Here is an 18982-nt window from a genome sequence, read left to right as displayed (position 1 = left end):
TTCTCTGCAAGTGGTCATTAGAAGGTTTAAAATGAAAAATCATTCTGGATTGATTTGAAGGGGAGTTTGAACGTATAAATTTGTAAAATTTATTGTGTGGTAGAGGATGTGCAGGATTGCCAGGTTCCAATACCTGAGAAGAGTGTGAGCAAGGTTTAAATCCTGATCCTGTGAAAGCCATCCCAACTTATCGATAGAGGGAGTCTGTAGATGATAAGAGCCAGGTTACGATTATGAAGATAAAGTTCACGCAAGCTGATGATGCTGATGAACTTAAGGAATCAAGAGATCTGATCAAGAGAATTGGAGAGAAGAAAGAGCTAAGTTCAGATCCTGGTAAAGTTTTGTTCGATGGAGTATGTTAGTGCTGAAGAAAAGAGAGCAGACAGATTGATAAAGATTAAAGGTGGCAAAGACTCGACACAATAGACTCGTCAACATTTGAGGGGGAGTCTGTTGGTGCATGCGTCTGTCGACTTCGTCTTGTATCGAGGCTTGCATTGTTCATGGCACGAAGATCGAGAAATCATGCAAAATGTTAATTTCGCTTGAAGAGCTAATTTCGCATGAAAAGTCAACAAGTAATTCCGCACGGAATTACTTAATATCGTGTGAACTTGTAATTTCGCTTGTAATGTATTTTCGTGTGAGTAGTGTTCATGCGGAATTAGGTCAACTATAAATAGTTGAGATTTCGTGTCAGTTGGTACGAAATTAGTAGTGTGTTTTCCGACGGCGAAGCTCTGTCGAAGTGTCGTCTTGCTGTAAAATTGTTCCAGATCATTATAAACAACAATTAAAGTGAATATCTTGCTGAATTCAACTCATTATGTCTGTTTCCGCCTTTCATTCTGAGTAGAACGCCTCTGATCGACTCGTTTCGGGTCCGACAACGATCCTACAGACGTTTCGTCCTAAAGCTCTCTGACAGGAGAAGGGTGAAAGTCAAAACAATCAAGGCCATACTTAGTATGGATGAATCCGTTCAGAGGGATATTCTAGCCCTTGGGGTCCCAGTGGTCTATGATTGTGAGAGGAATCAAACGGTAATAAGAAGATTAAAGAGAAAATTTCCAGAAGATGATGATGATGATGATGATGATGATGATGATGATGATGATGATGATGATGTGGATGATGATGATGATGATGATGATGATGATGATGATGATGTTGTTGACGATTCTGATCTAACAAAAGTTACCAGTTGGATTCTGGATGAACAATTAAGAACGGTGAGTGTGAGCTTTCAACATGCGGAGGATTATTCATTGACAACGGACGAAGTGCTGAACACAGATAGACTGCATCTTATTGAACAGCTCTGTGATTGAGCACCTACGAACGATCCTAGATCTAGCGTTGTGAATACATTCATACTGTGCATGTGATCTAAAAAAAACAATAAAAACGCCATGTATTTGTTGAATCTAACTAAATGCCAAAAAAAATGAACCGGTGTGATCAGGCAAAAATTGAAAAAGAGAATATAAACGGACAAAAAAGCCCCTCTGCCCTTCACTATATCGCGTCCCACATGTTGGGCCAGGATCCGTTCTCACCGTTCTCACACTTTAGGGCGTTTTCTCCTGATCCTGTACCTATATATATATATATATATATATATATATATATATATATATATATATATATATATATATATATTTAACAAGTGTGGTAAAAATATATATTAAACAAGTCTTAAAAATGTATTATTTTTAAGAAATATAAATTCCGGAAAGTATAAATTCATAAGAAATGATTTTTGACATTAAACATAAAATACATAAGTGTTTACACCTAAATACATGTATACTTGCCTAAGTATACATATGGTAAAATTACAAATATATTTATACTAAAATAATATTGAAAATATTATTTATCAAAAGTATAAATCGACGTTGACTTAGTCAAACTCAAACTAATACAAAGACAAGTATACACAAATAATACAAGAATACATATACAAAGTGCAAGACACAGGTCCATTTACCTATATAACTTTAATATGTGTTTGCATTTTAGATACAAAAAATGCCAATTACAAAATTTCAAACAAGATTCATAGTTAATATAGACATTAAAAGTATTCAAAAGTAAGTTCTTCTAACATTTCACAATACTTAGATTAACAAAAGAACTAAACAAGCGTGGAAGCTTTTGGCGTTATATGTGTTCGGTTCTTCAACGAGCTTGATCCATCCAATTTCATCATATCATTGACCTAATAACATTTAAATTAACCTTAAATGTTAGTTATGAAAGGTTTAAACAAGATTTTATTATAATTGAAACTCAAAAAAAAAATAATAACTTGGACAATCCCGCCGTAAGCTACGGTCCGCAGACCGTAGCTTACGGTCCGTATATAAATGCCGGGCAGAAGCTGCAGACCGTAGCTTACGGTCTTGAACCGTAAGTTACTGTTTAACCTGTAGATTTTAAATCCCAATTTTGCCCATAATATGAAAATGACCATAACTTTCGTTTCGTTAATCCGTTCAACCTCTCGTTTCTTCCTATATGATCGTAATTTGATCCTCTATCATTTGGACTCGAAATCCAACATCGGGGGATTAACAATATTCTTAATTTATAAGCTCTCGACTTTATATTTATTTATAAAACATTTGACGCGTTCATGTTATATCAAACAAACTCATCTGTTTACATTCAAATTCACATGAACGTCATAACTATAAAAGTTTCCTATTATCCGAGGTTCTATTCAAGGGTTTTATGCATCCGTTATCCAACACGTGATTTGTTCATTCGACCCGTTCAACTACAATAGTTGAACTTATTTAGCTTAATTCCCATATGCGGAATTGTGCATCTTTTAGTCGTAACTCACAACCGAGTCTTTTGACTATTAATCCGCGTCCCGTTTCTCGGTTTACGTGATTATTTGCAATTCTACCCATTATCCGGGTATCAAACCGAAGTCATTATTCATGCAACCATTCCGGTATGCATTAAGACTTCATTTTGACCCGTTTGGCTAACTTAGCGAAATCCATCGCTTTTATGTAACCAAACTTTTAATATTCTTATCATTTTGACCCGTTTGGTTTACTTAGCGAAATCCATCGCTTTTATGCAACCAAACCTTTAATATTCTTATCATTTTGGCCCGTCTGGTTTACTTAGCGAAATCCATCGCTTTTAAGCAACCAAACATCTCATAGATTCGTCATTCGACCCGTTTGAATGTTTTAGTGAAATTCATCACTTTCAAACATTCAAACTTATCGTTAATTCGTTATCTAACCTTCCGGTACATCCATACGAATTGCATCGCATATGCGTAAACCGGTTCTTACAACTACTCTATAATAATCGATCATTTATTAATACAATTCAACAAGGAAATTCTACCAAGCATAAAGCTACGTACCTTTAAAGCTTTCCCTTCAAACGAGTGTCCGCTCCGTCTTGGCCACTTGATGATTCGCCCAATTTGCCTATAGAGTTCAATCCGATTTATCGTTTAGAACTCGTAATACGATATATGTCACGTAATTTGTCAAAATATCATTTACGTGATTCTTTGATACATTTCTATCAATCCATGGTTACTTAGGCGTTTCACCAAGCATCTTGCGGGCAAGATTTATATGCTAACCTTTTAGGTCTAGACATTATCAATTAACCATGTATACGTATGCCTTATTATCAAAATGGTTGATGTACATAAACTAGCATCAAAATTCCAAAGTATCATACACCAAATACATTATTCACAACATTTTAGTTCATGTATTCTACATAAACACAAAACCCACATGTACACTCCTAGTGTTTCATTCAAATACTTGTAATTTGGCATTTGATTCACAATCTTTCACTTAGGATGTGTTCCTAAGTTTGTTTACATCATCTAACTTACATAATTTTCGTTAATTCATGTAGAAATCAGAATTTCAAGTTTTCAACAAATCTTTCTATTATCACCAAATATCAAATTGTGACATACCTTTTAATCCCTTGGATTAGCTGATCACAATTATTGATTCATGCACGAATTTGAACTCCTAATCAACCTTTAATTGATCAATTTTGTAGAAACTAGGTCTTTGGTGTTCTTGTTCACCTCTGGTCGCACACACACACACACACACACCTCTGTGTGTTTATGTTTTTAAAATTTTTGTTTTATAAACAATCAAGTTTCATTTGTTTACAGATTTAGTCCCTCCACTCTTTTCAAATAGATAATTTTTATTAATGATAATATATTAGTTAACTTAACTTAGTTAGTTAACCTTGGTTAATTACGATTTAATATTTTGGGGTGTTACACAAAGATAAGTTAAAAATATATTATTTTTTTTTAACACAGATAGTATACAAAAATTCAATATATATATTTATTTTACTCGTGAATAAAAATATATATTTACAAATAGAAAATACAATTTAAATTAAAGATAACGCGACGCACGGGTGAAACCCGACTACAATGGGCACGACCCACACATGTCTCGGACATGCACATCTTACTCGTGCGAGGCACGAAGCCGCAAGAGGAACTACATCCGTTAACACAACTAACAAGCATACAAAACTATATATATTTGGTGAAATACATATAATGACAACTCTAGAACATATACACCTAAGACAAAACAAATACATAAACAAGATGGATAACTTGTACATAGTAATCACAAGCTTAGATGATTAACATATTTAGAACACTTATAGGTTACGCCGCGAACCAAGAAGAGTACCGGTGAAGTAGTACGCATCAAGACACAAAACAGTGAGTTCGTGTCCCCTCTTTTAAATGTTTTCTAGTTCTCTAAACTTTTGGGGAAAACACATGTACAAATGGTATGTTAGACTAAGGAATGATACAATAGATCATATGCGAATAGGGTATACGTAAGCACCATTAATCTAAGTTTAGACCAAGGAACGAAAAGGGTAGATCTATTGGGTATTGGCAGCCCCACTCTTGGTCCACATTGACCCACACGGAAGAGTGCTTTTGTGTCCCAGTCGAAGGGTAATCGGCACAAAAATCGCCTAGGTTTGGATGCTTCCTATGTTGTCAAACATGTTAATGTCCTCGTGAAACATTAGCGATCTCGATTTCCTTAGCTTATCTTATCTTTACAGTTACATACCACTTTTCATACAAATATGTCACACCCCGAGCCTGGAAGGGTTTAGTTGTGATGGTTGGGTAGCAGTTATCACAATTAATTAATAATAATAATGCAGGCGGAAGTATTAAGAGTAAAAATATTCATTCATAACATTAATGTGTCGAATATTCAGAATACAAATTGTTCTAGCGTTCAAATAACAGCCCACGGGCGGATCAAAGTAAACGAATCTTAGACATCATAGGCCTTAAGGTAGGAGTTGCAAATTCCAATGCTTTTATCATAGCCGACCTGGATTCTCAGCCTAATAGTCAAGGTTCGGTACTTGCAGTTTAGTCTTTTGAAAAAACGCCAGCTTTCGCTGGTAAATACAATTAACTGACTAATTTTGAAAATATTTTTCCAAAAATGATTTTAATACATAGAGAAACCCGTAGGTAATCATTTAATATTTCTTGGGATTTTTATCTTGTCACCAGATTCACATATTTGTCATACAATGGGAACCAGATATCAAAGCCAGTCATTTTCAGTGCTATAATGATTAAGGTACATACCAAAGTTGAATAACGTGTCTTACAGTTAGTATGCCTACCCCGGCACATTATTCTGTATGGCCAAAATAATTCATGATTCAGGACGCCCAGACACGGTACCAATAACCCCTAATTGTTTTAGCTATCAAATATAATGGATTAAACCGAGTTCTTACATTTATGAGCAATCATAGGCAGCTCATTTATGTAATACCCACTCCAAGTGGCATATTCGCCATACCCTAAGTTTTCAAAGAAAATAAGTTAAGAGCATTTACCTTTTAGCTAGCTTCCAATCGTTACCGGTTTTCAAATATAGTAAAAGTCATAAAGACAAAGTATTAAACTCAAGTCCGATTATTTGGGGGGTTCTATAGTCCGAAGTGAATAGATTTAGCTATCTGTTAGAATATATACGGGTCATAGGTTAGTTCTTTTGACACGACCCATTACGTAAGAATAAGATTAATCACTACATTAAGCGTAACTTGATTTGAATGTGGTTTATATCTATCCGAGTGTAAGGACTCATTGGATAATGGTAAATTAAACCAACATTCTGATTTGGAAGGATTTAAAAAGGTTTTGACCCGTTACGCCTAGTTTATACGAACTAGGTTCGCATAACTAGTTATGCGCATAAAGACGGGTTCGGATAAGTTCAATGCAAAAGCAAAGGCGAGCATGTATGAAGTATGTATAAGATGAATTTAAAGAAATACAAGTTTTATTTATGATTCAAGTCTCGGATTTACAACGATTACAATGAATGGACGATTATAGAACACAAGACTTCCCAAAAATAGAAATACGAACAAGACTTTCTAATTATGGAAAGAACGAAAGAGCAGGGCGTTACAGTCTCCCTTCCTTTAGGAAATTTCGTCCCGAAATTTAGGAAGAAGTAACGAATAGATGCGGATACTTCGTCTTCATGTCACTCTTGAGTTCCCAAGTAAATTCAGTGCCACGTTTTCCTTCCCATCAAACCTTGACGATAGGAATTTTTCTGCGCCTCAAAATCTTCACTCCTTAGTCCATGATTTCGATGGGTTTTTCCACAAAATGTAGAGTCTCGTTGACTTAGAGGTCTTCGAGTGGGACTTAAAGTCCTTCCTCAGCTAGGCACTTCTTTAAATTGGATACGTGAAAGACAGGGTGTACGTTGTTAAGTTCTTCAGGCAGGTCCAGTCGATACGCAACCTTTCTAATCCTTTCGAGGATCTTGAAAGGACCAACGTAGCGAGGTGCGATTTTCCCTTTCTTACCAAATCAAACCACACCCTTCCAAGGGGATACCTTGAGGAGTACGAAGTCACCTGTCTTGAATTCCAAGGGTTTGCAACGCTTGTCAGTGTAACTCTTTTGTCGGCGCCTAGCTTTCAGTAAGTTGTCTCGAACCTGTAAAATCTTATCCGTTGCCTCTTGTATAAGCTCAGGAGCGGTGAATTGAGATTCACCAATCTCGTACCAACAAATAGGCGAACAGCACTTGTGACCATACAATACTTCGAAAGGTGCCATTTGAATACTCGCATGATAACTATTGTTGTACGAGAATTCGACCAAAGGCAAGTGTGAATCCCAGTTGCCACCAAAATTGATTACGCATGAACGAAGCATATCCTATAAGGTTTGGATAGTACGCTCGGTTTGACCATCAGATTGGGGGTGAAAAGCGGTGCTAAGGTTAAGAACAGTACCCATAGCAGATTGAAAAGTTTGCCAAAGACGAGACGTAAAACGAGCATCACGATCGGAAATAATATCAATGGGGATACCATGACGACATATGATCTCATTAATGTAGATTCTAGCCAATTTCTCGACTTTGAAATCTTCACAAATGTGGAGAAAATGAGCTGATTTGGTCAATCGATCAACGATTACCCAAATACTGTCATGTCCAGAGGAAGTACGAGGGAGTTTGGTGATAAAATCCATAGCAATGCTCTCCCATTTCCAGACAGGTATCTCTGGTTATTCGAGTAAGCCAGAGGGACGTTGGTGTTCAGCTTTAACCTTCGAACAAGTGAGACATTTTGCAACGTAAGAGGCGATATCCCTCTTTATCCCAGGCCACCAGTAAGACATACGCATATCCTGGTACCTCTTGTCAGTGCTAGGATGAATGGAATACTTCGATTTGTGTGCCTCCTTCATTAGAAAGTCTCAAAGGTTTTTACGATTAGGAATCCAGATACGATTGCAATAGTACAAAATACCATCAGATTTGGACACGAGATCTTGCTCAACAGCGCCTCTTATCTCAACAGAGAGACTACCTTCGTTAATAGAGGCATATTGAGCTTCACGAATACGGTTTTGAAGATCATTAACGAGTTGGAGACAACGAATACCCTTTACATGAGTTTTACAACTAAGAGCGTCGGCTACTACATTCGCTTTACCTGGATGGTAGCGAATTCCGCAGTCGTAGTCGTTTAACAATTCCACCCAACGACGCTGACGCATGTTCAGTTCTTTTTGATTGAAGATATGTTGGAGGCTCTTATGGTCGGTGAAGACCACACACTTGGTACCATAATGGTAGTGTCGCCAAATCTTCAAGGCAAAAACAACTGCGACAAGGTCAAGGACATGGGTAGTATAGTTCTTCTCATGTATTTTGAGTTGCCTCGACGCGTATGCGATAACCTTGTCTCGTTGCATGAGGACACAACCAAGGCCAAGGTTCGAAGCATCATAATACACGACGAAGTCGTCGCTACCATCGGGAAGCGCGAGAATAGGAGCATTACAAAGCATGTCCTTAAGAGTTTGAAAGGATTCCTCTTTTTCGGGACCCCAAACAAAAGGTTTCTCTTTTTGAGTCAAGGAGGTTAGAGGAACAGCGATCTTCGAGAAGTTGGAGATAAAACGACGATAATAACCAGCAAGACCAAGAAACGAACGAATTTTAGATGGAGACTTTGGTGCAATCCAGTTCTTCACAGCTTTGATTTTAGTGGGGTCAACGTGAATACAAAGTTCGTTGACAGTATGACCAAGGAATTGAACCTCTTTTAGCCAAAATTCGCACTTGGAGAATTTGGCGTATAGACGTTCAGTACGAAGGAGTTGAAGGATAAGACGCAAGTGTCGCTCATGCTCTCCTTGTGTCTTGGAATAGATGAGAATATCATCGATGAAGATGATCACGAAACGGTCCAAGTACGCTTTGTAAAAGCGGTTCATCAAATCCATGAAAACGGCGGGCGTGTTGGTCAAACCAAAGGGCATGACCACGAACTCGTAGTGACCATATCGCGTACGAAAAGCGGTTTTAGGTATATCTTCTTCGAGGACTCGAAGTTGATGATACCCTGAACGAAGATCGATCTTTGAAAAGCAGGTAGCGCCTTGCAATTGATCGAAGAGATCGTCAATACGAGGAAGAGGGTATCGGTTCTTGACAGTAAGCTTATTGAGCTCAAGATAGTCAATACACATGCGGAACGACCCATCTTTCTTTTTGACGAATAGAACGGGAGCGCCCCAAGGAGATGTACTAGGGTGTATAAAGCCTTTATCAAGAAGCTCTTGAAGTTGGCTCGAGAGCTCTTGCATATCTGAGGGTGCTAAACGATAGGGAGACTTAGCGAAAGGCGTAGCGCCAGGTACTAAGTTGAATCGAAAGTCGACAGAGCGAGCAGGAGGCGGACCAGGAAGATCGTCGGGAAACACATTTGGGAAATCACCTACGACGGGAACATCACTTATGCTTGGGCCTTTGTCCTTTTTTCCACAATGTGGGCGAGAAAGGCGAAGGTACCCTTGCGTAAGCATTTGTTCGCTTGAATGCACGACATGAGCTTGAGAACTTGAGAAGATTTCTCTCCATAGATATGCAAGGAATCGCCATTGGGTAAAGGAAGACGAATGAATTTCTCAGAACGGACCACTTCAGCACGAACTCGCCTAAGCCAGTCCATACCTACTATGACATCGAACCTACCCATTTTCATAGGTATGAGGTCAATGCGAAACGTATGATCGTTAAGAATCAAAGAACACTTAGAGAGAACGGAATCGACAGCGACGGATTTACCATCAGCAACATCGACAGCGAAAGATCTTGGCAACTTTGAGCGTTTACACTGAAGCAAAGGTTCGAATTCTAACGACACAAAACCTTTATCGGCGCCAATATCAAATAAACAAGAAGCATAAACATGGTTCACAAGAAACGTACCAGTAATGACGTCATTGGCGTTTTGCGCCTGAGCGGTGGTAAGTAGAAAGGCTTTGCCTCGAGCAGGTTGTTGTGCCTGTTGTTACTGCTGTTGTTGCTGTTGTTACTGCTGAGGCTGGTTTTGCTGAGGACAGATGTTTGCCAAATGGTTAAGATCATCACATTTAAAACACGCTCGCACAGGAGCAGCTTGAGCTTGAGCTTGATTGGGGGCAGGGTTCTGAGCTACCACAGCCTGGTTTTGATTTGCCATAGGTGGTTTGTGGCAGTTTTGAGAAAAGTGCCCATATCGGTTACAATTGGCGCACTTGCGGCACGGAACGTTGGGAGGGTGATGGTTTTGGCATTGGCCACACTTGGGTTGAGTCCCAATGTAACCTTTGCGCGAAGGTTCAACGTTTGATACAGCAGGCATGGCTTGTAAAGGTTGAGGGTTTGTCGGAGTGATGACCGCGCAATTTTGGCTTGAAGCCTTCTGCTTCTTACCTCGGCTTTTCTTGGCGGATGGGAAGGGTTCAATAGTGGGTTCAACGGTGGTTTCAACGGTGGCTTGGTGCGTGTTTTTAAGTGAGGCTTTTGCGGCATTTCTGCGCATGATATGGTTGCTATTTAGACGGGCGGCCAAACGAAAGGTTTCCTCAATAATAGCTGGGCAAGTAGCCTCTGCGAGGTTCATGAACTAATCGGGTAAACAATGGATGTACTTGTTGATGGTTTTCTCATGGGTATCAACCTGGCTGGGACAAAGAATGCTAAGTTGTTTGAAACGGAGGGTTAAACCATCGTTGTCATCAACAACTTGTTTCAGGTGCCAAAACTCGTTTTCCAGTTTCCTAAGCTCGTGATGCGGACATAACTCTTCCCTCATGATCCTTTTCAGCTCGGCCCATGGTAAAGCGTGGGCGGCATCCTCGCCTCTTGTGCTCCCCTCAGAGGTCCACCAATCAACAGCTCTTGATCGGAACACCCCTGTAGCGTTTTGGGTGCGCAAATCATTAGGACAGCCACTTTGGTGGAACGTGATCTCCATGGCGTCGAACCAAGTAAGTAGTGCGGTGGCACCATCCTTTCCTGTAAACTCCAAGGGTTTACAAGCCATGAATTGGTTGAAAAGGAATGGTGTCTTTGGTTTCTCCACCTTGGAGTCCACCGAACCATGAGGCGAATCGGGGTTGGTTTGGATGCGGCTAACGATGTCGGGTATAACATGAGCCATTTGATCGGCCATTTGTTCAGCAATGAGGCCTACGAGTTCCTTTTTGGAGATAGAACCTGAGCGAGAACCCTTCTTGGACTTGGGCTTTTCGGTTGAGCTTGAAGAAGTCATCTAGAGTTCGAAAGAAAAGAAAAGGATGCGACTTGATCATAAATTTTAAAACAAAGTTTTTGCATGTATAAGCATGTAAGTTCTCACGATCACGTATAATTCACACAAAGCATAAGTTTTCAACATGTATTCACAAGTATAATCATGTAAGAATGCGTAAAAAGGAGTATAAATTTAGTTTGTTCTCGAGAATTATTATTGTTTTTGATTGCGATAAACGTGTGAATTGTGTAACGGTTCTTGAAATGAACGAGGTAACAAGTATAAAAATCACATATAAAATGAATCACATAAAGGAGAGGCTTATAAAACATGGGAATGTTTCGGGTTTAGAAACGTCGACTATTCCAAAGTGAATCGAAAGTCCTTTCAAATTAGAGAAACATGCTTTGGCCTATAGGTAAGATACTCTCGTCGAGAAGCGATTAACGGCATCTTACCCTTCCAGTTACTACACGTCTCTAATCGATTGAAACAATCAAAACTTTGGCGAGATTGAAAATCGAGGAACGGGACTTAATCGACAAGATGAGGGTTTCACCCCTAACTTGACGATTTCGTACCCTAATGTGGTTGGTACTCGTCGGGTCAAAAGATAATTTCGGCACTTTGACGAGGGTCCACTAGAGTTTGAGTTGGAAATTTACCATTAAGATGTGGATTTCACTCCTAGCTTAATGGCGTAATTTCGTGCAAAATAAAGTATAAGCGGGATGAGAGTCGTTCACCAAATTGTGGGTTTCACGCATATTTTGGTAAACTCGTCTCTTTTGTATAAGAGTTAAATGTCATTTTAGTCCCTGTGGTTTGGGCCATTTTGCAAGTTTAGTCCAAAGGTTTCATTCTTAACCTGTGGGTCCAAAAAGGTTTCACAATTGCCATTTTAGTCCACTTGGTTAACTTCATCCATTTTTTCTGTTAACGAGAAGGCCAATTTGGTCATTTTGTATGTAATTCTGTTAACTAAAAGGGCAATTCAGTCATATAAAATGACCGAATTGGCCTTCTCGTTAACAGAAAAAATGGATGAAGTTAACCCAGTGGACTAAAATGGCAACTGTGAAACCTTTTTGGACCCACAGGTTAAAAATGAAACCTTTGGACTAAACTGGCAAAATGGCCCAAATCACAAGGACTAAAATGGCATTTAACTCTTTGTATAAAGAGTGTCTTCAAGTGTATTGTGTAAAATGTCTTAGGAAAGACATAGTGTAAGTATTTAGACCAAAAAGAAGAGAAAGAAGCAAAGAAGGGAGCATAACATTTTAAGCATGAAACAAGAATGGTTAAACATGGTTCCTACTATAGACTAGGTCGAACATGGCAATTCTACCTAATTCCCTATAGTTATGGCTCTGATACCAATCTGTCACACCCCAGCCGATGGCGGAAACATCGGGATGAGACAAAAACGAGATTGCAAGAGACTTCATAACACTATTTGTGACAATATTTAAATCAACCGTTTTTCATTTCATAAATCAATTATCAAACATTACAAGGAAATTCAAATAACAACATGTTCATAACATAAGAATAACAAAATTTGATATAACATTTTAAACCTAACACGTCTAAATGTGTATCTAGGCATCATCACTACTTCATTTCATAGCAATCGTCATCTTCAACCAGTAACATGTTTAAAATAAATTTCAATGCAAAAGCAAAGGCGAGTATACAAGTTTGATACATACATAGCATAAAAAGATAAGTTTAAACAATTCCTCATGGCGAGCAAATGACACAAGATAAACATTAAAATCAGCATGTGTCTAACATATCAAACCAATGATGAAATACAATAAGCTCATGACATAACCTCAAGTCTACGGGCGGTGCGTTAATCCTATAACGCTATATATGTCAAGGATAGGCTCGATCAAAGCTAATGATAAGTTTAACACAAGATGAAATAAACCCAAGTTCAATGTATCAAGCAATCACGTATACAAGCATGTTATAGGAATGTTTGTGCATTTATGTATAAAGTTCATGTGTAAGTTTTGTAAGTAAACATGTTACACCCCAAAAGTGGTAAACGTAAAGAGGGGATTCGAGTATACTCACGGTTTTGCAAGTTGTTCCTACTTGAATCCGCGAGAAAGTTGGTTGTTTAGAGTGGAGCACCTTGCCCTTCTACACGAAGAAACATAGGTGTGTGAGTATTGGATGTTAACGAAAGATTATAGCTTCGGAATTTAATATCATAAACATAGACATATGAAAATAATCATCTATCACATATGATGCTTAGATGATATACTTACTAACTTGACAATGTCCATTTGTTCTTCATCAAGATTTCGGTTTGTTGAATATATTATATAAGTTATATGAATATTAATATGTTATATTGGTCAAGCATGAGGTAGAGGGATGAATCCCCCATTTAGGAACCTCTTAGTACCATATAAATCATGCATGAGGTAGAAAGAACAAAGCTCCCATTTAGGTACCTCCATTGTTCACCACTACACTTGTTGTCATAAACAATCAAGGAGGGTCATGAACATACAAATAAGAATAAGTTAACTACAACTAATCTAAGAAATCATCAATTAATGTGTGGATTTTTCAAGTATGATAGCCCAAGCTAGTCCTATAATCACACAAACAACAAGCTTGAAGCTTGTTCATCACTTGTGGGTTAAACCCTAACCAAAAAAGAAAATTTTTGAGGTTTTAACCTCTGATTTTAAGTGTCACAACCTTGTTTTTAAGCCCAACTAACCATAGAAGTGATTATGAGCATAAGGACATAGGAATGTGTATGAGAAACCTTAAGTTAAGTGAGTTTAGTAAATGTTTAAGCAAAACAGAAAGTTTGGAGCCTTATTTGGTGATGTTCCAGCCTTGGTTTTCCAGGAAAAAACCTGTTGGAAACATACCTAAGGTTGTTCCAAGCAAGTAGGAAAAAGAATCAAGGAAAAAGGTTGAGAAATGAGTGAGATATGCTCACGTTTGCACTTGAATGATTCTGCCTTGAATCTGACTTTTGCTACTATTTTGCAACTGATTTGAGGTTTTTAGAGAGTGAGGATGAAGTGTTTGTAAAGTGGGAGAAGTGTGGAAGTGAGTTGGGTTTTATAGGAGGTGATTAGGGTTAGTTAGGTTGCTAATAAATGAAGAAAACACAATAAATAAACACAAACTTGACCAATCCAAGAGCTGGTAACCCATTCTGACGGATTGAAGGCGTCGCCAGCGGCGACGACAGGGGGGGTACCTATGGCGCGACGTGACGGCTAAATATTCTAGAAATAAATTCTAAAGTTGGCAATTTAGCCCCCTAATGTTTAACTAAGTTAGGTTTAGTTGAGTTTTAGGGTCTTTTATGACATATAAACATAGTTTAAGGGTCCATCAAGTATAATTAACATAAAGCAAACATGATGGTGTATGATTAGGTGTATGAATGTCATAATCATGTATCGTATGCATTCAAAAGGCGTATTAATCGTAAGTTTCACGTATTTGCAAGATTAACACATAGTTTTCAAGAATTACGAATATGTAACAAATGTTTCACGAAATTAATCGTATGTGCATGTATGAAGTATGTATAACACGAATTTAAAGAAATACGAGTTTTATTTATGATTCAAGTCTCGGATTTACAACGATTACAATGAATGGACGATTACAGAACACAAGACTTTCCAAAAATAGAAATACGAACAAGACTTTCTAATTATGGAAAGTACGAAAGAGCAGGGCGTTACATTGGAAGGTCGGATGGGCATAAGACAAGACCATGTAGTAAAATACATTCTTAGTTGAAGTACTTACTGTTATAAAGTCAGATTATCTGTTTGGTTTAGTTTAAAATCATTCATTTGGTTCATTTGACCACATAAGGGCATTGTGGTCACTTTTAACAATATATTTGCAACTTGTCATTAAACCCATCAAACGGACTGACCATATGGTATAACTTTAGTGAGTTATACTCAACAATATTATGGTCCTAGAATAAGTTTAAAACGGGTCTAAATGTTGACCAAACGGGTCAGAATCAAAAGTCAAAGAAAAAGTCAAACTGTTTGACTTTTGACATAGAATAATGCCCTAAACTGAATTGAACAAGTTGAGCATGTTATAATCAGTTTATATTGGTTATAAAACTTGTATAATTGATAAAACATCTGAGTTTTAAGTTATTAAACCATTTATGTATTTTAGTCGAAAAGTTCATGTTTTACGTAATATGATCAACTTACAATTCAACTAGTAAACGTGATTGTCCGAAGGTATGATCGCAGAGGGATTATACCAATGTTATTACGATCATGCAGTAAAATTCGGATCGAACTTTACTTTGACCAAAATGGTCGGAAGCTAAAGTCAAACAGAAAGTCAATTGTTTGACTTTATCTTCAAATAAACTAAATAAAATACAAAGCACTAATGTAAACACTTACTTGGAAGTGTTAGAGCTGAAGAACACTGAGAGGGAGTCCTCTTGTCCAGAGGAATGCTCTAAGAAGAGTTAGAGTAGAAGATATGAGAATGAGCAAGTTGTTTGAGAGAATTCAAGGCCTATTTATAGTTGAAGATGATGAAGGAGATCAAGATAAGTGTTGAGGAGGCTTCTCAGATGTTTGCAAGTGTCCTTGAGGTGGCAAAGATTGAGCAAGGGTGGCCAAAATGCGAGATAAGTGGCATTGTGGCAGCTGGCCTTGGGTTGCAAGCAAAACTGCCTCTGGCAGTCCCTTACGGACTGAAAGGGTGAAGTTCTTGCGGTCCGTAAGGACCGCAAATAATCAGAAGTTTCAACATGCTTACGAACCGTAAGCGGTAAAGCTTTGCGGTCCGTATAAGACCTCCAGAATATGAATTTTGAGAATTTTACATATTTAGTCTTCGAACTTTACATCTTTGGCCATTTGACACTTTTAGTCCCTCTCCTTCCTTGTAATTGGGATTAGTCAGAGATCCAGGATGCGTTTTAGCTAACGCACAATAATAATTTCTTTTTTTCCTTCCTAGAGTCGGGACTAGTCGAAGATTCAAACACGTTTCAGTTAACCTTCAGTGTAAGTCCTTCCTCCTTCCACATAATCGAGATTCGTTGGAGAATTGGACACGTGTCGTCACATAATTGGATGAAATTTTCGGGGTGTTACAAAATACATCTCACATTTTACAAATATACATTTATTACACAGAAACTGCATGATTTCACACCAACTTTGTTGACGTTTTTCAAACTTACATGTGTTTCAAGAAATTAGTAGAAAGCTTTACGGGTTTTTGCTTCAAGATGTCGAGAGTCCTAACTCCATGCCTCTTTTGCTGGATTGTTCATCATATCTCGCCTCCTTGCGGTGACATGAGGAACAAATCCTTCATCTTTAGAACTTGAATTATGTTGTAGACTTTTAACACTTATTTTATTTTGAAGTGATGTAAACACTTTGTGTAACTCATGTTGATGTTTGAAAACTTATGAATGGCATTGAAGTTTATTTATATGCAATGAGATTCAATCATGATCACACCTCGTGCTTCCGCCTATGATCGAGTGTGACAAAAAATGGAGGCAAAACTCGCAAGTAAGGCCGAGTTCTCTAAATTCTCACAACTCGGAGTGGTTTTCCCTTAATCTTGATCACACACACACACACACACACACACACACACACATATATATATATATATAACCTGGGGATGGATCATGAGAAAACTAGTTTAAATGAGAAAACCAAAAAACTAACTAAAAAAGCCTAAAAAAACCTAAAAAACATACCAATTTTTTTTTACAATTCTTTTATAGAAAAATCGCTACTTTTTAGGGAATATGTCACAGAATAGTAACCAAGTTTCAAAAGTGTTCTAATTAGGTCACTCGTATCGTTTTTGTCCCAATTAGATAACTTAACATTCAAATCGAGTCATGTCCTTTTTTCTATGTGTCAAGAAAAAAATGAAGAATAAGATGTTGGGATCGGATTATTTTAATATATGAAATTATATTTATTAAAAATAAAAACACTTTAATTACATTAAAAATTAAAAAAACAAGTTACAATTCACGTCATCACTCAAAGTTAGCATCAAATAAAAGAGAAAAAAGAAACAAAAATTCACATCACCATGGTTACTTATGAAATGGATGAAAAAACCCTTAATTTTAATGAAAAATGAATGTTGAGTGACCTGATTGGAACACTTTTGAAACTTCAGTGACCTAATTGGAACACTTTTAAAACTTGGTTACTATTCTACAAAGTTACCCCTACTTTTTATGTATGGAAAAAAATTTTCAAAAAAAAAAAATCTTTTTTTGGTTGTACTGCACATGTGCACTAATACGGAAAGCCTAAACCACCCCCCACCGACACCACCCAAAAACCTAAACCCCCCACCCCCACCCCCAAGAACCTAAACCCCCCCCCCCAATCCCCACCCTCCCGAAAACCTAAAACTAAACCCTAAACATAAACCTGAAAAAAACCTAAACCCCCCACCCCCCCCCAAAAAAAAACCTAACCCCCCCTCCCCCCACACCCAAAAACCTAATCCTAATCCTAAACCTCCAAAAAAAACTAACCCTAAAAGCTAAACTAGACTCAAAAAGCTAATTTTAAGCATGTAATGCACATTGTAGTACATGTTATATTGCACATGTGCACTACTGTAATAATAGTATTGAAAGCAAGACGATACCATAAATCTTTTTTTATGTTATAAAAAATATGCTCGAATATACTTGAATGAAAGATAAGAAAATTTGTGATCTTATGGTGCTATTTTTGTTTTAAAATGATAACATATGGAGAAATGGGAAATGTTTGAAAAGTTATATATTTTTTGTTCCAATTTTACCCCTCCTTCACTAAAAGTCTCCTCACTCCTTTTTAATGGCTTTTAGTTAGTTTTCTAGTTTTCTTATATATATGTAATTTTCTCATGATCCCCTCTCTCTCTCTCTCTATATATATATATATATATATAGGGAGAAAATCATGCGAGAACCACCTCTTATTGTGAGAACCGCGAGAACCGATGTGAACACACCAAAAATGCCTAAAAATAGCTAAAAATCACACAAAATATATATATATTTTTTTTTAATATTTTTTATATAAAATCGCTACTTTTCGAAGCCAAAAAAAATTTTATTTTTTAAAAAAAAAAAATTGTCAGTAAAAGTAGCGATTTGAGCATAAAAAATATTAAAAAAAAAACAATTTTTTTAGATTTTTTTTTATTTTTTTAGATTTTTTAGGTTTTTTGGGGGTTTAGTTTTTAGCATTTTAGCTTGGGGGGTGGGGGGTTTAGGTTTTTGGGGGGTTGGGGAGGGGGTTTAGGTTTTTTTAGGTTTTTTTTGGGGTTTTAGTTTTTAACATTTAGCTTTGAGGGGGGGGGGGGGGTTAGGTTTTTTGGGGAGGGGGGTGGGGGTTAGGTTTTTTAGGATTTTTTTAACTATTTTAGGTTGTGTTCACATTGGTTCTTAAGGTTCTCACAATAAGGGTGGTTCTCGCATGAGCCCCTCCCTATATATATATATATATATATATATATATATATATATATATATATATATATATATATATATATATGTATATATAATGTAAGTATCTATAGAAAACCCACTTTAATTTAGAAAACCCGGGAAACTCAAAGCTCCCGATGTTTTTTTTTCTGAAAAAATTTACACATGTTATATACATGTTTTTAATGGTTTTGGGCAAAAAAAAATCAAAAAAGCGCTGAGTAGATATTTTAAAAAAAATAAACAAGTTTTGGTGTAACACATGTTACAAATATGTCAGATGAATGTAACATATGTTACACCAAA

This window comes from Helianthus annuus, chromosome 10, assembly GCF_002127325.2.
Source record: "Helianthus annuus cultivar XRQ/B chromosome 10, HanXRQr2.0-SUNRISE, whole genome shotgun sequence".
NCBI lineage: Eukaryota > Viridiplantae > Streptophyta > Magnoliopsida > Asterales > Asteraceae > Helianthus > Helianthus annuus.
This window is presented reverse-complemented; position numbering follows the sequence as displayed.